Raw genomic sequence first — 23,579 nt, 5'->3', positions numbered from 1 at the left:
GAATCGTTATGAGACAGCGCTACATGAAGTATATATCGCCATCCTGCTTTTTTGTCGTTACGAACCTATACTGAACTGTAATAAGAGTTCATGGTAACGCCGCAAGTTGCAGAAGTTGCAGTGGTCGTGGTCACACTCTGACGGCTGACCACGACCGAATGTTAAAGCTGAACATGACATTAATTCTCTCTATCAATATATAACTTATTTAAATTTTTTTTAATTTTTAGTAGCAGTAGAGATCCTTGTAAAAGAGTTAGTCCAGGGTAGTAAGTCCAGGGTAATGCCACCTTACCTATTTCTGCCGCCAAGCAGTAATGTCAGTATTACTGTGCTCCGGTTTTGAAGGGTAAGGGTGCTGGTGAAATTACAGGCACATGGGACTTGTCAACTTATTTGGGCGCAGTGGCAGTGCCCCTCAGATCTTTGCGATTTAAAGCTCTGAGTGGCACTGCAACTGTTATGGATAGGCGTGTAGCTTACCATCAGGTGCACGACTTATTCGTGCTGTCACTTAGTTATTATTAAAAAAAATGTTATTCATTGTCTTCGAAAATATATTCACTCAAATTCGCAGATCCCTTCTAAACAAATGCCTACCAATAGAATTCAGCGTAATTTATAGAGTATACAAACACCAAGCACACAATCATGCGTACAAAGGCAAATTTCAAATTGTAATTGCATAAATAACTCCTGTTATTAATGTTAATAAAGAATTTTTGCCGAACAATAAAATCTTAAAAACTTGTTTAGGGAGTAATTTTCCTTCTTTACGTACAAAACCTAAAGTAAAAATATTACCGTAATAAAAATAACTAAAAAGTTAATGACCCGATTGAGAGCCGCTGGCTTTGGCAGCTACCTGGCCAATGTAAATATGTGGCCATAACATAAAGGATAAACGTGCTAAAAAGGTACAAATTCATTAATTCATGTAGGCCTGTTACTTAAACTTTTAAAGTATCTTAGGCTTTTGTACTCTTATAAATAAACTATATACTTCATCAGATTTAATCATAAAGTGCTGTGTCAATATCAAATTTATGGTACAGGATATTGCAATGCAGGGTCCATGACATTCAACAAGTTTAGCCCGAAAACAAACTATAGAAAATTTTCTTCGAGCTTCCGGACAAATATGGTCTTGCTGCAATAGAAAATGCAAGGCAAATTAAAAAACTTTTTTGAATAGTGACTATTTTATATTTAAAAGAGCGTAACAATTTCTTCTTAGCTGTGTTCTATGGGCTTTTAGGAGGAAGTTAGAAAATCATATTTTAAATTCAAATTACGGAAATGTTTGAGTAAAGTATTATAAGTTCTTTTTAACAATATACAGGACGTGTCACGGCTATGCGACACGGAGGGAAAGTACTTTAAATAGACAGAAAATTTTACTAAAAGAAGACTTCATTTTAATTTTTATAATAACAATAATAATTATATATACCAACGTTTCCGTCTCTTTGTAGGTCCTATGGTCACTGCTGACTCAGTACATTACATTAAAATGTTTCAGCTTTGACCTCATCGACTTCACCGTTTAACATTTATTCACTAAAATATAACTTCTATAGCAATTAATCTCAAGTGTCTTTAAGTATGACATGATGAAGAAGTTTAGAAGTTATACGGAAAAATATTTTTGCTCTTCAACCAGCTGCCTGAAGGTCGAGTGTTTACGTAAAAAAAATTAACGAGAAATATTACGAATCACATTATATTTAGACTATATTAAAGATATAATTACGTATGTCACTTATTAAAACTGTATTGACAAGACAAAATTGCAGCAAAATTATAATTTTGTTGTCCTACTTTAGCGAAACAAACTCAGATTCGTATCATGTCAGATTGAATGAATTTTTCATTGTGTTCGATTGTTGTATCAGTAATAATAAGTATTATAACTAGTAATTTCAAAATGATAGTAAAACATCATAATATTCATCATCAATATTATGATTTTCTTTTTCATAAACGAAACTGACCGCCGTCAATGATTTTTTCCATCCGCCGCCGAAGATCCTGGCCGGCGTAAAATCCGCGTAGCGAAAATCTGGTTTTATTTTTATGAAATATCAGCAGTAACTACTTTGTTAATTATTTAATATATGTATTTCAATACAATATTTCCGTATAATTAAAATATATTACTGAACGTCTACGTACACACACATAGACAACTACAAATTACACCCAAACTCACGAGAGAAATAAATCGGCCCAAGAATCGAACCCGGGACCTCTTGCGTAGCAGCCTAGCGTGGTAACTGTTCGGCCACGGAGGCAGTCAAATCACAATAAAAACCACTAACCACATATACCAGTACGATTAATCGAAATCAAAAGACGATCGAAGACATTCCTTTTTCAAATTAAATTAATTATCTGGCCAGGGATTCATAATATGAACATTGTGAGGACCTATAATTGGCTCTCCGTTTTTATTTAAGTTTATGTTATGTAAGATAGCCGTTGGTGTTATTAAAATTAAATAATAATAATAATAATAATAATAATTGTTATTTTAATTCAATCTTTTTTGATGTTCCTCTAAATATGTCCTATTCATACTGTGTATATATATTACACTATTTACGTAGTTGTTTTAGCTATGTTAAAGTACAAAATAACATCTCTATAACAAACCTTTACACGGCTATGGGATATACTATTCAAACAATAAAGAGTATAAGTCAAAGTTTCTTTAATACAAAATCTCCTAAATACTGCAATTAAAGAAATTAAAGCACTACCACTATCTTCAAACGCATCTCAAGTAGAACGCGAGATTGCACACCATAGGTCTAGTTTCCAGATACAAATCTAAACTCTCAAATACAATAAGAGTGCATTCACTCATAATAATAAATATAGCTAGCGTGTTGGTACGGAATGCAGCGATATCGCGGCGCTCGCGCAGGCTTCCGTCAATATATCCAGCTAATACAAGATGTGCATTGAACCCTAGGGTTCTGACCATGGACTACGTATTGTAGAAATAACACTCCTCTTTTTCATCTCAACTCAATGTATAGTCTATATATTAATGATAAAGGAAAATATTGCACCGTAAAGCCGGATAACGATTACAGATCCATTTTATAACGTTAAAAATGTAAACCCTTAAAAATTGCAAGGCAAAGACAGCTACGGAGAATAAAAAATATACATATTTTTTGTTTTAATCTCTTACGTAACTATATAATTCTCCATGTCATCTAATTACCATAAAAGATAAATCAATCATCAGAAAGATTAACACAATATTTTAACTAATTAAAAAACAAAACTTACAATTAACCTTTTATGGTTAATTAATATTCAGTAATCAAAAATGTTAACTATTAGCAAATATGTAAAATTGATATTTGAGTTATTTACTGCTAATCCAGTAATAAGCGAATGATTTTGCCAATTTTGCAATGTTAGCAAAGTTAGAACACGTGTTTGTGTTGCGTAAATGCAATTCATCTTGTCTTTAGAGTTTGTATTTGCTACTTTATATATTTTGCACTTCGTCGCAGACCGAAACAGATGGCGACGAAAGATCCGTGAGAAGTCGTTCCGTGGAGGCAATCACAACTCAAGGACAAATAGGAGGTGTGCACACATGCATGTATTCAACAGATGTTTTACGTGTATGAGTCGTAGGTCATCATAATTGTCAAATAGTATTAGTATACTATTTGACAATTGTAATGACCTACGTCTTTGTTACACCGTCGTAAGAAAGACACCTAAACATGCACCAACTGGTCTTCATGCCTACAAACCTTAGCAAAAGAAGAGTTTTAAACTTTGTAATTATAACATTTTTATTGAATTGATATTCAATTATTTTTTATGTGAAATTATTCCACTAGTTTGTTATAATTATTAACAAAGATCGTACACTTAGAAAAATTCCTTCAATCCTGCCGGATTCGAACCGACGTCTTCTAGCATACCGTGGCAGACGCTATACCAACTAAGCCACGGAACGAACCACCGGACCTCACGAATTTTTTATGTGCTTATTGTCGTGTTTTTTTTTTGGTTTTTCAATATCAGTTGTGTAATTTTTGTTTCTTTTCCATACGAAATAATAGGAATATTAATTTGCCACAAAACCACGCTAATTACCTGGAAATTCCGTGTACTATGAGTACCACAGTAATAGAAATAACAATCCAACTCCTTTGCCAAATTTGTCTTACCGGGAATCGAATCCAAAATGTTCTCAACTAAAACCGTCCATGCTAACCGCTGAGAGACTGAGATCGTTGAACTCTATTAATCGAATTTTCGAAATTTGTTTTAAAACATTCATTCCAAAATTATGTTTATCCTCAATATGGTAATAAGCAGAAGTATGGCAGCAACTTCTACAGTGTTCTGGATTGGTCGAGATTCTTCATTTGTTTTATTTGTTTTTGTTTTCATGAAATTTATAAGACTTTACTTTGCTATTTGAATCTGCACAAAACGTAAGTAATTAACGAACGTAACGTAAACACTACCACTAATAAACGTAAACATAAGTCCCTGTCACATACCGTGTAATCGAACCCGCTGTGTGCCAATTTCTACTGGTCTACCAATCACATAACTCAGCTGTCCATTCATAACTATATATTTTACTCTTGAATTCAACTTTAAGTGTTTACCCATTACTTTCCACTCTCTTGCCTCATCATTTTGATTGTACAGGTGTGAAACTTGCATTGCGATTTCCTGCGCCTGCGACCCACACATGTGACATAATTTACAGAACACACGTGACATAATTTAAAAGAATTTATATTACAAAAGACTTTTCTTTAATAAAGGGTTTCGAAACGTTTATGGCGTGTTTTCAGCCTTACAAATTTTAAACAAACATTATATTGGAAATGCATGTACAGAATTTACTTTATTTTTCATAAGTTGTATAATGAAACAAATATTAAAGTAACAGAAAGTTTTGCTACATCTTTGTGTAGATGTAGAACCTAATAACAGTAACATAATATGTCAAATAACTACGCCAATTATCCGATATTAAACTGTGGAATTTCCTGTATTATAAGTTGTTTTGTGTAGCACGATTTAGTCATTCCGTCTGGAGTCGAAATAAAATTAATTTTACACACGTAACAACAAGCTTGGATACTTTAAAAGGTGCACGGAATCGAGCCTCTCCGCACGACGTATTACCATTACTGCCTCAATCAACTGCTGCCACCAGGCTAAACGGTTCCTGGTCTGCCACGTAGAAGTCCCGGGTTCGATTCCCGTGCCGGGAGAAATATTTGTATGGCCTACATTTATTTCTCTCGTGAGTTTGGGTGTAATTCATGGTTGTCTATGTGTGTGTCCATGACACTCGCGATACAGGGTTTCCGAAGTGCGGGGCTATAAGTGCGTGCGTAAAAAAATCCTTACTCCCATTGGTAAATCCTTTCACCACGATAGCAAGCTTTAAGTGTATGCCATCGATACGATACGAAAACGAACAGGTGTATCAAACATATAGATAAGAAAAACTTTAGCAGGAAAAGGAAACTACTTTTGCAATGCCAACAGTAATAACAATAATGCCAGATAACCACACCATACCTGATCTCAAAGTAGGGAATTTCATGACTATGAGTACCAACTTACTCAACTATGAGTACCAGAGCCACGGAATTCACTCTGGGTCACCTGAATCAGAACCAATTTTTTTTAAATAATTCCCTTTAATAACTATAGGGCTTCAGTTGAAAACCAAAATTGAGCAGGTTCTTTGTAGAACTTATAGAGAAATATCTCCATAATTAAAATTAGCTTTATATTAACTTAGATATTTTATTCTTAAATAAGTAGTTTTAAACTTTTATTTTAAGCAATTTCAGGGTGAAATATAACGTATCGTGTTACGAATTAGCACATTCTTTACACAATATTCTTTTCACTTCTCATGCTCTTAAAGTTCGTATTTATGCTGGGTGTAGACCGCATAAAATAAGATTTTATGCTCTAGTGCATAAAATAAAACAATCCATCACATTAAATATGTTTAATTGTTGTAATTCTGTTCAATTTTAATTAAATAATCGTTTATTTGTAATATTGCTGTTTAATTTCCTCGCAATCGAAGTGAAAAACAGAGGGTATAACTCGTCTCTAAAACCCATTTTACCCTCGGCTAAGTATCCACTCTCGCATGCGGTTAAAGTGACGCGTTTTATGCACTTGTTCTACAATCTACTATAGGTGTATGGTGTATTTTTTATAAGACCGCTATTTAACAGTAAATACCTAAACCATTTGATCTAACAAAACAGTTCTTCCCGCTTCTCCTCATGTGACTCGTCTTAAAAGTTATCTATTACTTTTGCCCTTTCCTGAAAAGTTGTCATTTTGCATATGTGGCCTTATTACAGCAACGATGCGAATTCATGTACACCTATACTATATTATATTTTATCTCCTCACCTGTATTTCACAGATAAACAAATTATACTTTCTGAAGTCATTCTCTTAGCACATCTAAATAAACACCAACAGCACTTATTCGTACAGCTAGTTATAAAGATATTAATTTCGTATTGCAAAATAATAATAGCGGTAATACCGCTATTATTATTTTGCAATACGACACATCTCAAACACATCTTTAACATTTAAAAATGGCTTCTAGAGTTGCGATATAGGAATAAAGGGCCGGTTGGGGTCATTGAAGACTAAATGACTAATCAATCAAAGTTCTTCGCTGGGTTGTGCGTCGTCAAGTAACGTAACTTTTTGTTTGACCACGAAATGGCAAAGTTCGCAGGTGTTGTGACTACGTTACACCATATTTCTAATGTTCGCAGAGGCTATCAGATAAGCAATCCTGGGAAGCAGGTTTCTATTAATTTATTCTACGTAATATGTTGAGATGTGATTGTAAGCATTAATGCTCTCCCGTTTGAGACCTGGAATTATATGGCAATTTTACGCAATTTTAAAATAACTTTGTACTAAGGTTTGTAACCATAAATACCTACTAGTGCCTGTTCGGATAACTTTATCACACCGTGTAACATTCGTCTAATGTGATGACCTAGGACTCAATGACTCATACTCAAAGACCCATTGAATATTTACGAATTTTACACAAGAAAAAGTTTAGACAACATTCCGTAAATGTTGAAAATTCTGCAATTAGGGGCTGTATTGGAAAGCCTCTGAATTTTAGTAGGTCTTAATTAAATTTATAATTTTCAAAGAAGCAATTAAAACAAAAGTCAACCAAAATAATTACCCAACAATCATTCACGGAACTGTTTCCAATAAGTGACCACGAAAAATTGCCGTGAGTTGCGGCGATTAAGGCCTATCGCCTTCGCCTCGGCAATAGTCGCCATTCCTTCTACGTTTTATGAATATGGATATCGACTCAATAGCAAAGCGACACGCTTCGTTTGCCACAGATTGCGGACGTATTTTGTTTTGGCTGTTTAATTCAATATATCAACGATCTGCAGCATGTTTAAGTGAAATTTAGACGCCGTATGCAATAATAACAATTATATTTTTTTGTAGACGTAAATTGTACCCTTAGTATAATAAAACCACATGCGATCATGCGTCTAAAGTGCTTTTATGACATGAAAGTCATATAAATAATACGAACTACATGAAGCTAATTATGTATATGTAAAATGCTAAAACTCTCATATTTAAACATAAAAGAGTTATCGGCTAATATCGTTCATAGATTCTTTAAGCTCTTCTGAAAACTTTCGGGCCTTATTAGGCCAATAATCATTTACATTCAAAGAATCAACCATCAATTAAAAGGAAGAAAAATGTAATAATTTAAATTAACATTTTTAAAAAGACAAACATGTATCAGTTCTTTTGTTTTCATTTTCTGGACGAATTATTGTTTCTTTATTGACAATCCCTTTAAAAGTTTACATACTAACAACTTTTACACTTTATACATAACTAATGAAATTTGAAACATTCAAAATTTTTGTAATCAAATATTTAACTACTTTCCATTTATACGATTGAGCTATTGTTTTATAATATGTCTTATTTGTTATAATAAATAAGACCAAGATTTGGAACATTTTTTTACAATTTCAAAGCTTTTAAAAAAGAAACAAAAAATTTTTTCCAAATGATTTTCATATTTCTTCTGAAGTATATACGTTTTCCATCATATCACAGAATGAATAAGAGACCACCAAGAATTTACAATTTCAAACTAACAAGTCATATGGAGTACTCCTATCTTTTATACGCTTTATTCCTTTTGCAAAGGATATATTACAAGAAAGATAAAGGTCTGCCTTCATGTTCCGCATGATTTATTAAATGTAACTTTTTTCTATAGTGCAACAGAATTATCCGACGTAGTAACTTATGATGAAAATGAATTACAAAAAGTTTGCATAATGTAATATAAGCGTCTCGGGAAATTTATCATTGCAGCAGCGTAAGCATTGTACTGATAAAAAATAACAATGCCATATTTAATTTTTTTCAGTGAAATTTGCTTACCTACATTTCATGAAGATTGTTTGACTTTGACTTTATATACATATAATGAAAATAAGTATTGAAAAAAACACTGGCTACATTTGTCTTAACCGAAAAAAAGTCGTACTTGGAACGCTGGTGTCTTCGTCATGGTTATATGCGAGTGTAAATTTAAAATAAAAGAAACTACAACACGATAAGAAGAAAAAGACAAAGTACTAAATGGAAAATAAATGTATATACCAATTTTGTGCACAAAAGCTGAAGAATTACAAATTGCGAAGCATTGTCTATAAAATTGCACAAAATTGTACTGAACAGCTCGTTCACACCAACTTACTCTAATCACATACATCTTAAAGCCTTAACACCTTCACAATAAAGTTCGTATTTCAGTGAGCCTCATTCCGTGCAAAAACATACTTAGTGGGTAATTTCTTTATCAAATACTTTCGTCGAAATTTGCCGCTCATTTCACTTTATAGCGTTCATTATGAGTCTATTGGTTCATTGTTTGCTTCTCCATTGTCTATGTTGTGTTATGAGATTATCCAAAAATGCAATTGTGCAGTAACTTTTTAAATTTGGAATTGTTCAAGTGGCTATGTGGAATGACAAGTAAATGGTCATATAAATACCATAGAGATCGCGGTCTTTGCATACTCTTCAGCTCACAAACATGACCTGTCTGTACTCGCACGTCTATTTTTTAACCGACCTTAAAATAGAAGGAGGTTCTCAGCTCGCCAGTATTTTTTTCGTGCCTGTTACACAATAGAAATGAATCTATTTTCATTTCCAATTTAAAATCGCGTATATTTGTTTTCTCAAACCTTAAGTTTTTGGGCTCTTTACAGATTCCATGGATATAGTTGACTGATGTTGGTTTGTTCGAAAAACAACTGCACGCAATTTTAATTTCCTACAACTTTAAACATTTCCAATTCCACTCCTTTTGAATTTCACTTATTACTATGTCACCAAATAGCAAGTAGCATTATAGACGGTTGTAATGGCTTGCCGGCAACATTTCATTTCAAAAGAACTTTGAAACATTTTCTACGGTTACATAAGCCTAGCGGAAACAAACCGGATTGTTTTAATGACTGTCTTTATTCGGGGAATTGCTAAAGGAAAGGTAGAGTTGAAGGTTTGATTTTTAGTATTTAAAAGTAAGCAGCGGGTAGAGATTAGATCGATTAATGTGATGAAATGACCAATCACAATGCTTAGTAACAATTCTTCAGGCTTAGTAACAATTTAGGTATTTGCACTCTAAAATTCAATTTAACATTACCGAATAATAGAAACGAAATTGTATAACGAAATCGTACATAGTATTATGTTCTTTATGTCGACTGTGTAAAGCAATAATTATAACTTTAATAAAATTTAAAAAAATATTTTCTTCATATTTAAATGAAACCAGTACTGAGGTACCCTCTTTCCAACAAAAAAAAAGAATCATCAAAATCGGTTCACAAATGCCAGAGTATTCGCGTAACATTCACACAAATAAAAACAGTCGAATTGAGAACCTCCTCCTTTTTTAAGTCGGTTAAAAACTAGACATCGTAACCTCTAAAAGGCCAAAATGGCGCATTAGAACTTTCGCTTTTCCATCGACGATATGATAGTTGCGGGAATTCCCGAAACTGCGCGAGAATACTCCGGAAGATGCACGAACTGCTTTTTGTTTCGTATCTAGTTTCATACGTTACACAATCGACATAAAGTTCATTATGCTATGGTAACCTATAAACGCTTCCATTTCGACTCATTTATTTGTTTTAACAGGCGGCGATAAGTTATGGACAATATGATTGCTGTCTTTTTTCGTCGTGATGCAAGCGCACTTGTGTGGGCGAGACGGCGTTCATTGGGAAATATTCCCTTTATATCAAAAGAGTTTTTTATTTTTCTCAATATTAAAATGTTTCAAAATCCAGTAGAAAAAGTGTCGCAAAAATTGAATATTGGGCTCTTCTTTTGGTAGAAAATTACGAGTTCATGAGCCCGTGTCATTTCGTGACTATAAAATTGAACAAGAAACAATAGGAATTGTGGTATTCTAAGTATTATATTTTTTTATGATACTCAGTGATGGGACGAACAAGTTGTGCGCCATTGGTAATCAACACAGCTGTCAATAACATTTGCTACGCCACTAAAAGGTTTAGATTGCAAAGATCTGAGGGGCACTGCGCACGTCGCCCTGAGACATAAGTACACAACTCCCGTGTGCCTGTAATTTCACCAGTACCCTTTCAAAACTTTCTGGTGTAGACGCAACAAGCGTATTATCTATCTCTATCTCAAGATCTATGGCGAGACGCAGTGCGCGCTAAAAAGTTATACTTACATATGTAATATAGTTATAACGATTTTTTTTTATACCAAGTAGCGAGACAAACAAGCCGAGCGCCTGACCGTCTGTGACACGACTATCCATAACAGTTTCAGTGCCACTTAGAGCTTTAAATCGCAAAGATCTTAGAGGCACTGCCACTGCACCCGTCACCCGGAGTCTATAGTTAACAAGTCCCATGTGCCTGTAATTTCACCCTTACTTTTCAAAACTGAAACGCGGTAATGCTCACATTACTGCTTCGCGGCAGAAATAGGTAAGTTTTCTCTCTAAATACCTGTGTCTTCTAAATTAGGACTATAACTTGAACTACGAGTGGAAGAGTCGTATTCCAGAACTCTACTCAATGCTCAAGTCAGGACTTGAGCAGGAGTATAATTTCAAGCACTGGAAATACGACTCTAATGGCAAGGACTTGAGTATGATTTTCAGTGCTCACTACAATACTCAAGTCCTGACTTGAGTATTGAGTATAGTTCTGAAATATGACTCTTAGGGTCGTATTCCAGAACTCTACTCACTGCTCAAGTCAGGATTTGAGCAGACTTGAGTATGATTTCAAGCACTGGAAATACGACCCTAATGGCAAGCACTTGAGTGCGATTTCTAGTGCTTTGAATCATATTCAAGTCCTGACTTGAGCATTGAGTAGAGTTTTAGAATACGACTCATAGTGACTCATAGCCTGATGCATTATAAATAAAATATTCTCCATTTCTATCTTTAGATTACTCTCGGCCAATAAATTTAGTCCGTCACAGCAAAAACGGAGCGGTTAGAAAGATCCTTTTACTTTTAAAATACTTTAAATGTCAAAATATACACTCAGAAAGAAAGATTCAAATAATCTCCATCTCAATCTATAAATGACAATGATTACAGCAAGAATTTTAAATAATGACTTCGCACCCTTAATGTAATAAGGCCACATGTCCAAAATAACAACTTTTGAATGGAGAGGTATCCAGATTCTACAATCCAAAATAGTCGATAACTTATTTATGCTTAAACAGGAGTTATAAAATATCACATACCTATACATAATTTGATTAATATAGTTCGTATTATTTTTACGACTTTCACAAAATCACTTTTGACATTATGATTACATGTGATTTTATTCAATATCAAAGATACCATTTTAAATATGTATTGATTAATTAAATTGAGAATTCGCTACAACAACCAATCTGATTTTTTCCTACTTTTTGTCAATGTGATCCCCGGTTACTCTCGGAATTAAAAATGGGTGTAATCTAACTTTTGCAATTGCGAAAGTTTATCTGAGTAAAATTGTGTTTCACTAATCGGAGAATGCAACATTGGTACAAACACGTTTAGCCTGACAAATGGTTTGTTGTGTCCGCCATATTCGTACTGTCATGACTTCATTAACCTATGACACCTTGGTATTAGGTATAGTAACAAAAATATAAGAACAATTGATTTTTCTATATCAGTTGATGCGCAACAAATTCTAATATACTTATGCATTATGTATAAAATATTATCCTCCTTTCGCCGTAGTATCCGGCGAATGATATTGTAGTCAAGTGAATCAACGAAAGTCTATAGTCAAGAAATGTACTCAAATACAGCCCTATTTTCTTAGAGCGGTTACATACAGCGACTTTTTAGCAGCGATGCACGCGTGATGCCGTCGCTAATCGTCTACCTTTATACAATCGATGCAAATGCGATACAAATGCTGTACAAACGCGATGCAAACGCGATGCAGGTTTTAAATTAATTAACAAATTTTATCTATTTAATGTATTTATAATATCAGTTTTAAATTTACAATTCACAAAACAAAACAACGTGCTTAAATCTATAATATTTTTCGTACATAATGATTCAACATAAGCGACTGTATCGATGCAGTAGCGCATTTGTATCGATGCCTAAAAAACGCAAGTGTAGCGACGCAATCTCGAGATTTGCGAACGCGCGTTTCAATCGCTGGTAAAAGTTACCGTGTGTAACCACTCTTACATAGAAAGGTAAAAACAGGTCTTTGTGAGACCTCTTAAAGGTACTGATCTTCGAGAAAATCGTAACAATCGCTACAACGTGCAATTTCTCCACCACCTTCCTGTCGTGGAAGTGACAATTACTTGAACCTTATACATTGCAGGTTATGCTAGGAAGTTGAACAATGAAGCATATACGATCTGAGAAATAAGTTACGTCTAAGGAAATATTTGCTAAAAACTTCTAATGCTATGCAAAATTAATTAGCGCTTCCGTTATTACAATTTTTTACAAGACAATAATTACTCAAATATTTGAAGAAACGTCTTAACGTAACTACGTTGAGCTGGATACATTCCTACATCTATATTATATACATTTAAAGTGTGTATATACTCGTTAGGTATTGCAAATTGTACATTACATTTCAATAGCGTACATGTAGTTTGTTATTACCACAAACTCGTTTAGAATTGCTTACTTAAGTAAACTAGTATAATATAATTTTCCTGTCTGTAGCTTTCATAATGCTAGTTACAGATATTAAAAAATGTAATTTGAAGTTTACGTCACCATCATTATCACCTCTATAAAGAAGACGGGCGTCCCAAACGGTGGAAGTATAACACTCCGGCTATGGAAAGAAATTGCTTGCCTGAAGACTTATCCCTGAACGATATAACTTGGGTCTTTTCAAGGCAAGAGTAAAGACATCATCCTCACTTCCCATCAGGTGAGGCGGATGTCAAATGCGCACTCGAATCAAAAGAGTAGCGGTGAAGAGGAGAGGAGGTTATAGTCCGCTACGCTAGCACAATGCGGTTTAAGGATATCACATGTTAAGTAGTAGTAGAGTTCCTTATAAAACAATTCGTCCAGGGAAGTACTACCACCTGACCTGTCTCTGCCGCCAAGCAGTAATACACACAATACTCCGTTCTGGTTTTTTAGAATAATGGTGCTGGTGAAATCACAGGCACATGGGACTTGTGAACTTATGTGTCAGGGTGACGGGCGACGGGGCAGTGTCCGTAAGATCTTTGCGGTTTAAGGTTCTCAGAGGCACTGCAACTATTGTGGACAGGCGTGTCATGTACCACCAGGCGCACGACTTGTTCGTCCCGTCACTAGGTATCATAAAATTAAAAAAACATGTGGTCGAAGGGTTGGGAATATTCTACAGTGTTTTACTTCACTATTAACAAGAGATCTTGTTGCTGTGAACACTACTAGTACTATGGAACAGTCGGCCGGGGTCAAGGACTCAAGTTCAAGAACCGAAAAATGATTTCTGCGGTTGTGCTTCTAGTGTCACGTTACAGAATTATTAAATTGTTTAAAAAAAATTGTGTTATTATTATACGACCAAAGGTGTGCAAAAATAATAAACGTAAACCAATTTAAAAGTGAATATCATCATCAAGTAGCAATCAGAGGTACCAAATGAACATATACAATCACACAAAAGCTAAATTGACCAAAACAGCAAGCCCAAGGCAAGTGAGCGAATCAACCTTTGATGACATTCGCTTACGAAATGCAACGGTGTTCACACAGAACTGGATGTTAACTTGCAGACACATTGATGTTATTAACGTACAAAGACAGAGAATTATCGCATTACCGTACCATTGGCGTAATAAATACTTTTATCACATGAAAGTCATAAAAATAGCACAAAGTACAAGAAACAGATGATATATCGTCGTGTATAGTGCAATTACGCGTAACTATAATTTGATTATGAGTCTCCATTTCGGTAATTTAGTCGACAAATCAAATCCGCGTAAATATCGTGGCTTCAAATTACGTGATTTACGGAAATCTATTGTTATCAGTCCGTAGACAACATAAATTAATGCTTACTGTGCAAAAATGAAAGTTGTAGCCATTGAAATAAAGTAATAACGTTAAATCCCTCTCCTGTGAAATTTGGTTTGGTGCAGATACGCGCTTTTTACCAATACTACATACGCGGATTTGCACTATCCTCGACGATACGTGAAGTTTTATAACTCTCCCATTTCAGTAAAAATAAAGGTATCGCTTAATTTCGTTCACAGAATCTTAAACGTTTCTCATGAAAAGTTGTCGTTTTACAGGTATGACTTTATTACACCAAAGCCTTGCGTACGTTACTATAATCACCCTAGTTTGACAACAGCGTTTGAAACACCATTTGAGAATCTGTTGAAGTCAGTGACAACGGGCTGATCTGGTGCCAGGACCTGAAATTATAAGGTCCTTGTGCTTGCACAGGGTTATAGTCCCCTTCCCGTTTATCCAAAAGATAGAGTAGGGAGGGCACTTGATTGCCTCTTTACATTGCGAGAGCCAGTTGCTGGTATGGCAGTAAATGGCTAAGTAGACATACCAGTCGATAGTGTCAATTGCCACTTGATCATGACAGTGTATATTTATTAACTTTTATTAGCATAATTTACGATGCTTGTTAAAGTAATTTGTTAACTTTTGGATTTGAATACATTAAACTAACAGTGATATTGGTTAAGCTTATTAATTTGTGAGTAATGAGTCCGGTGACAGAACGGTTGCTTCTTAATTGAGAAGTCAACGTTTCGAGTCTCTGTTATCGAAGGCCTTTATTTTTTTTAGTTTTGTAATATCAGGTGATGGGACGAAAAGTCGTGTGTCTGGTGGTACACACCTATCCATAAAAGTTGCAATGCCAAATAGTGGTTTAAGTCGTAAAGATCTTAGGTGCATTACCACTGCGCTCATCACCCTGAGCCGTAAATTAACAACTCCCATGTGCCTGTGATTTCACCATGTTTCAACCTTTGTAAAACGTGTGTCCCCAAAGCACATAGGGCCAGCGTGGTGATTTACGGCTTAAAAACTCTTCTCCTTAGAAAGATCCGTTTCCAGCAGTGCGACGTATAATAGACTGACGATGATTGGGACCAAATTGAAGTTAGAAATACACATTTGAAGTTTCTTATTTTCTAAATTTCTTCTTCTTGAGGATAATGAAGAACAAGTTTATTATTATTATCAACAAACAACAAACAACGAACAAAGGCTGTTAAAGCCAATTTGATCGTCAAAAATGAGGTATTGTATTAACAACAATAGCTCATTTTTCGTTGAATTAAATTTACAAGCTCATTCAATCTGTTTCTTCAAAGATTTTACGTAAACCTAGTGATAAAAATAAAAAGAAAATTGTAAATATTCGTTTTTCACTTCTCTTACAAACTTTGTAGTTTAATTTTTACGCCTTTTCTACCACGAAGTATTGATACACACAAACAATATAACAAACCTCGAACAACATAAATATCTGTGTATTCGGAAAGCTGCACTCGTGACTCGTATCATTATACCAAGTAAAAATGGCCAATCGACTGAACCAAAGAACAGAGTCAGTTGTGATTATTATAGCGAAAAGAGAATAGGTACATTACGAGAATAATTTCGTTATTCAAACTAAGGCCCATGTAAAGGTGTTTTGAGAATTTATATACCTTATTTCATTTCGGAAATATAAAATCAAACAACAGTCGATCTGATATCCACAGCGAAGAAGACGAGCGAAATGTACTATTGTAACAAGTAGTCTTGGACATAGATCTTTGTTCTACGGATGAGTCGCAATAGTCGTGTCGTCCTGTTTTTCTACACAATTAATTGCTCAATAAACCAACCTAGATACACGATTGTGCAGTAACTACAGCTCAAACTAACGTTTTGCAAATATAACATAACCAGACATTGACATCTGACATAAAGCCATAGCAAATTTATTACTCTGTTTCAAAATTTTCTACTTCATAAACCTTACATAATAATATTGCCCATAGAGTTTGTTTATAATATTCGTGTATGACTAATAACGGCATTCACTCGAGGCATTCGTTGACTTCTATAGTGTCCACAAATTAACAAAGGCAATAAGGTAGTTACCAATATAACTGTTATAATTGTTACATAAACAAAAGTAGCAGTGGAGTTTCTTGTGAAAATGTTCAGGGAAGTACCGCCACCTTACCTACTTCCAAGCATTATAAGCATTATCGCGTTCCGGTTCTGAAGGATACGCGTTCTGGTGAAATTACAGGCACATGGGTTTAGTCAATTTATATCTCAGGGTGACATGATTCAAAGCTCTGACTGACACGGAAACTGCTAAGGACGGGTGTGTCACTTAGTTGTTCGTCTTGTCACTTAGTATAATAAAAAAACTTATTTGCGATTATGTAGTTGTTATGCCCTGAAAGGGCAATATTTCTTAATACATTACAACATTATACTAATTTTTATCATTATTAATTTTTACTATATGCTCATGTTATCCAATTGAGCAGTTCCAGTGTTAACTCTGATGTCCGCTAACTAAAACGCGGTTAAGTGACAAATGGTCAAATATCCGAAAATATTTAATTAAAAAAAATAAAACACAAAATTCTCTTTTAAAAACAGTTCGTAAAAACTCTCATAAAAAACGTGTTCAACTCGATGCAAAGCTGAAATATCATTAAACAATTCCAATATTCTAAAAACTGGGTTATGGTTTTAAATAATATCTTAACATTTTATTATGTCACTTAGCTGCGTTTTTGTTATCGGACGACTGCCTCCCAAGAGGTCCCGGGTTCGATCCCCGTACTGGGAGAAACATTTGTATGGCCTACATTTATTTCTCTCGCGAGTTTCGGTGTAATTTGTGGTTGTCTATGTGTGTCCATGGCACCCGCGATACAAAATTTTCCTTATGCGGGAATATAACAAAAAAAACAGTCCCAAAAAGTAAAGATTTTAATATTAATAATAATGAATTCAACAAGTCTATCAAATTAAAAAAATATAGAAGTAAAATGAAACATAAATCATATAAATATTCAATTTGTATATAAATCTTTAATTATTGGTTTTTTTGACATTTGTGTTTAGCAGTAAAATTTATGCGGATGCATAAACACTTTATGTATAATGCATTTATGGATGTGCTTGCATTTAATAGAATAGTATATATTTAATTATATTAATGTTACTTTTTAAAACACGAAATCTAGAAGAAAGAAGTTAAAGTGTCATGACAAAACGATGTGTAACAAACAAATTAATTAAGATTTCTGCGGAAGAATTTCCTTTACACTGTCGAATTTACTATCTATAAATACTATATTACTGGCGTAAACGTTCGACAATTCCTTAGATCTCTAGAATCAGTTAAATAGTAGCCATACGATTTTTACGTTGCATGTCTGTGAGCGCTCTAATTGTATGTGTAATTAACAAATTTCTTTTTCTCTTCTGTTCCGTAACAAATACTTTATGACGTAAGTTAGTTAACTTGAGTTGTATGTTGTATTGTCGCTTGAAATGGGTAATATTCCAAAGTATCATAACCTTATAAATATATATTTCAACAAATTTAAATTTTTAGAATCTTAAAGTGCGTTTAAATTTGCTCGATTTTTTGAGAACAAAACGAGTACATTTGTCAGTAACAGACGACCGACATCGTATTTTTTCGATCAACATGCGTGATCAGACAAAATCGAATCAATGAGTACGAAGAAGACGATTGATGTCGTGTATTTTGTAGATCGACACGTGTTAGTCGTCAAAAAATGCCGCAAATCTGTAGACACATGCAGCTCTTTCTTAACCGACTTCGAAAAAAGGAGGTGGTTTTGAATTCGTCTGAATGTTTCTTATTTATATGTATATAATATGATATAGCGGCATTTGTAATATGATATAGATTTTTTTTATTGGAAAGAGGATACCTCAGTAATAATCTCATTAGATTTGAAGGAAATATTTCACCTATAAAGGTTGCAAACTAAGGGAATCTATTTTCGCGCACTTTACAGGAAAGTTTCTTTACCAATTTACTTTACCACTTTAACAATTTCATTATATTTTTTTTATAATATCAAGTGACGGGACGAACAAGTTGTGTACTGATGGTAAGCTACAAGCCTGTCCATAACAATTGCAGTATACTCAAAGCTTTAGATCGCAAAGATCTGAGGGGCACTGCCACTGCGCCCGTCACCCTGTGAAATAAGTCGACATGTCCCTTGACCATTTCACCAGCACCCTTACCCTTCAAAACCGGAACACAGTAATGCTGATATTACTACTTAGCGGCAGAAATAGGTGAGGTGGCAGTACTTCCCTAGACGAACTCTTTCACAAGGAACTCTACTGCTACAGAATTTCAATGAAACTTGGCAAATAGATGTAATTCCACGAAATTTTGATGTCGGTTTTTTACTACTGTGTACTGAGGTTATTAAAATAAACATTTTTTTTCTATGCTTACAAATTGCTCTCCATGACTGTGAAGCTCCTAATCGTGAATCAACTCTAAAACCGAACTAACTTACCAAACCATTAATACCGTCGACTCCTCCCAAAAAAAATTATTCTATTTGACCCGTACATTGCGTTGCAAACTTAACAATCAACAGATGGCATGTTTGAACATCAACGCGTATATTTATTTATATACTTAAGTTTTTTGTTTAATAGGCGACCACATGTATTTTATTGTTATTAAATAAAATTAAAAATTAAATTTAATTGTTATGTAATTGATGTACGGTACTTGCATATCTTTCAGAGTAGCCCGATGTGTATAAACTCTTGAATTCTAGACCTCTTTTGTGCTATTTAAATACCTCTAAATCTTGTACTAAACAACAATTTCAAATATTTTATTGTAAACGTATACAGTACGTTTTAACCCTTATTAAAACAGCGACTGCTGCTATTATTAATAATGCACTGTAAAACATGTTATTATCGTATAGTCTAAGAAAACATTATTAACCTTTCGCTTTCAACGACCTCGGTTGCACTGTATGTGCTTAGTTTTCCGATAGTTCTTATTTCTTTTCATTAAAAAAAGAGCGTACAAGATAACATAATACAATTTATACCAAACTGCGAAACAGTTTGTTGACGAGATTACACTTAAAATCATAATAATAATGCCGTGCCCGCCAACCACACCAATTACCTGGTATCAAACTAGGAAATATGAGTACCAGAGCAACGGAATTCGCTCCGAAGCACTTTCCAGAATATCCAGACCAAAACCAATATAGAAAAGTTAATTTTCCAAATTTGTCTCGGAACAAAAACTCGGAACTTCTTCATCCAGTGCCCAACAATGCAAGCCGTTGAGCCACCGAGGTGGTCATAAAACTCTATAGTACCACCACATTTATCGAAAGTGTGTAGTTTACAATTTACATGTGTGGTGTATAGAAATAACGATGCGCTGCGGCACGCCACTTATGCCATTACGACGCTTGATAACAGTGGGAACGGACGTATCAGATGCGCACATTAACACTAAATTTACGTTGTTTTATTAAGCCATCCCAGTACAAAGAGGTGTAGACGTCACAATATGATTTTAAGAAGTATAAATTTTTCCCTTTAAAGTGAATTTACATAACAATTTTTTGTCTCTCAAAACATCACATTTGTTAAATATAATTGGCCATAAATAATTATTTGTTCTTTTACCAAACTAATTGTATAATTTTGAACACTCGTATTTATTTTCTAAATTGGTTCTAGTCTGCGTCCTTTGATTAGTGCACCGGAGTAAATTCATTGATCAATTACAAATTATAACTCATTGCGAGAAAATAATTACCTTTGTCTATTCTACGAGAGTTTGTATCTGTTTGGCGGTATTTTAGGCTCATGTCGTGTATTTACCTGTAACAAAAATGAAATATATTAGTCAAAGTGCTGATAAATATTATTCTAAACATTCTGAAACTCCTTACAGCAGATATATCCTTAGAGTTACTAGACTCAGAGATCTGGTTTATATCAAATTCCCTAAGTCCAGAAGAACATCTCCAAAAAAGTGATAGTTACAACATTTGTCCAAGTTTCGCAATTGTCAAAGCTTGGACACTGACCATGAAAGAGGAAAATAAGTTATTAAATGGTGGAAAGAAAAATTTTGCGGAAAAGTCTGGGCGCGACTCAAAGGGAGGATGGGTGCTGGAGGGCAAGGAAGAACCTTGAGATTGTTGCAAGACTCCACTAGCTAGACACGTCGAGAGAATGGAAGAAGATCGTGCCGCGATGAGGGCTTATTTGGGACCGGTTGGACGTCACAGGTACGGCTGGAACATATGGTGTCGGAAGCCAAGACCCACTATATATATTATTTATAAGGAATTTGATTTGAGTGAGGTGCGTTATTATTATTGTTATTATTATTTATAAGGAATTAATCACACTTACAATTGAGCCGATGCTCATTTTTTTATTTTTCGGTTCGATTCTCAGATGAGGCTAGAAACTGTTTGATAGTCTTTGAATGCCGTATTAAATGGATCTAAAATAATTTGTCATGAAAGAAATTCCTATCTACGACATTTAAACTACTTTCCCTCTGTGCCTCAAAGTTGTAGGGCGCCCTATATGTGGAATTACAATATACGTACCTTTTTTTTTAACATTTTCCTACATTGGTTATAAACATTTGCTATTGAACTTTAGCCCTTATGCACGTGCAAATTCAGTACACGACTATACTTAAAATACTTCCACCTATAACGGCTTATGTTTAAAACATAACCAACACCCCACAGTTTCATTTTGTCGCAGTTCTAATTAATCATTCAAGTCAAAGCACAACCTTGTATGAGCCTTGTACTGATTCTCATACTTTAATCACACTCGTTATTGCTACAAGGAATTAGAGCCTTATATCGGTCCCAATAAGTACAGTCAGCATTACTTTTTACAGTAATTAGCTTACATAAGCTATCCATATATTATTATAAGTCTAACTACGATATGATACAGTCAAAAGCGTTCCCGTTTTTATTGAAATATAAAATACATTTTTAAGTCGCATACAATCTTAGTTCATCTATGTTTAGTGCACTCCTAGAGTAAACACATAGGCTGGAACCAATTTAGAACAATTCGAACCTGAGACCTCCTATACAGCGCCCATAGCGCATGGCCACCAAGGTCGTCGCCTGCATAAAACTGGATCCATAAAAATTCCTTAGCGATTTAATTGAAGTCTCGTCGACTATCAATCTCTAACGAGAATGCTAATCGGGGCAATTATTTGGTTTTGATTCTCGACGAGGAAATTCTAATATATTTACTTTTGTAAATAAAAAAAGCAAAAGTACAGTAATTGTAACGTATGCGGGTGTATCGTGAAGGTCATTTACGTTCTCGAATGGACAAGTATATTTGTATTGAAGCACTATATAAATCTAGAACGTTCTAAAAGTTAGTACTAGACACACTGACAATTAAGTAAAACTTTACCTAACTCTTAATTCCACGTAATTCAGTCAAATGACAGTGCAATCTAACCTCAACCGCGTTTCTTATGGGAAACTTAGTATACTAGATTATACTATGGTTACTAAAGCGTTATGCCGAAGTTACATCACGGAAAGAGCTACTCACTTGAGGTCTAATTTACAACTACCGTATCGTTTTCGATCTTTTTTTTATTTCCCGGGGTTTCGGTAAACTGACGTTACCGAGTGTAAATTTATTTACTCAATAGCTGTATCCGGCACACACTGTAATGCCAATGAAAACGTGTGCAGTTTCCAACCCGCAATGGGCCATCATGATGGACTATAGCCTAAACCATATCGAATTCTTAGGTTTTCACATTGTTACACATTGCAAATGAAACTATAGTTTTTGGGTCTAAATCGCGTATATTTGTTTTTCAAAGAAACCAACGTTTCTGACCATCATGACCATGAGACTTGTAAAGGGCCCAAAACGTAAAAATAAAAAACGTTGACAAAGCTAATAGCAATTTGGTGAAATCTCTTTTCCAATTAATCATTGAGTTTCCATTAATAGTAGTAAAATATTGCTTTGTATTTGAAACCAGTTATTTTTCTCTTCTATCTTCAGTTTCCGTATAAAATAGGATTGAAGTTCAAGGTATTGTTAAACTTTCATGGTTTTAAGTTTTTTTTTGGACACGCTTGTCTATAATAGTTGTTATGCCACTTAGAGCTTTACCATCACCAAGATCTGAGAGGCACTGCCACTGCGCGTATTTCTGCCGTCAAGCGATAATGTTATCATTACTGCGTTCCGGTTTTGAAGAGTAAGGGTGCTGGTGAAATTACAGGCCCATGGGACTTGCCAACTTATGTCTCAGGGTGACAGGCGCAGTGGCCACTGCCACTAGATCCTTAGATCTTTGCGATTTAAAGCTCTGAGTGACGCTGCAACTATTATGGACAGGTGTGTAGCTTACCACCAAGCATACGAGTTGTTTGTCCCGTCACTTGCTATTATAAAAAAAAAACTTTTTCGCTGGGAACTCTGTTTTCTAGCTAGATTGCTGGCAGACAGGACGTGTTACGTGTCGTCACTTTAATTGCTCAAAACATCAAAGTGAAACAGAACTATGGGTAAAGCAAGCGTGTGAACTAAAGAAGCTACTGTCCACAACGTTGTGGGAGAATGGAACAAAGAGTTGCGTTTATACATGCAACTCTAATTGGTGATTCACTTTCGATCTGTGGCCCAGTTTCTATGCAATGCAGCGTACGAGTTCATGTTTACGGTCGATCCGCATATTGCAATCGTATGTCGGCACGATGGACGAATTTGCAATCGTTCCACGTAAAAGAAATTTGTTCAACGCAAAAAATTTGTTCCCTATAAATATGAGCTGCTTCTAATGGAAATTATTTGCATTATGGGAACCTTACAAATAGAGTGTTTTGTAGCAAAGAAA

At 34.7% G+C, this 23,579-nt stretch overlaps 1 protein-coding gene across 7 annotated transcripts in view; it reads right to left on the bottom strand.

Moving 5' to 3' along the window:
- LOC113230481 overlaps positions 1-23,579 on the bottom strand; it is a 231,904-nt gene that overhangs the window by 185,062 nt on the left and 23,263 nt on the right. The window lies entirely within an intron of this gene.

This window comes from Hyposmocoma kahamanoa, unplaced genomic scaffold (assembly GCF_003589595.1).
Source record: "Hyposmocoma kahamanoa isolate Upper Pololo Valley unplaced genomic scaffold, ASM358959v1 63, whole genome shotgun sequence".
Taxonomy (NCBI): domain Eukaryota; kingdom Metazoa; phylum Arthropoda; class Insecta; order Lepidoptera; family Cosmopterigidae; genus Hyposmocoma; species Hyposmocoma kahamanoa.
This window is presented reverse-complemented; position numbering and strand designations above follow the sequence as displayed.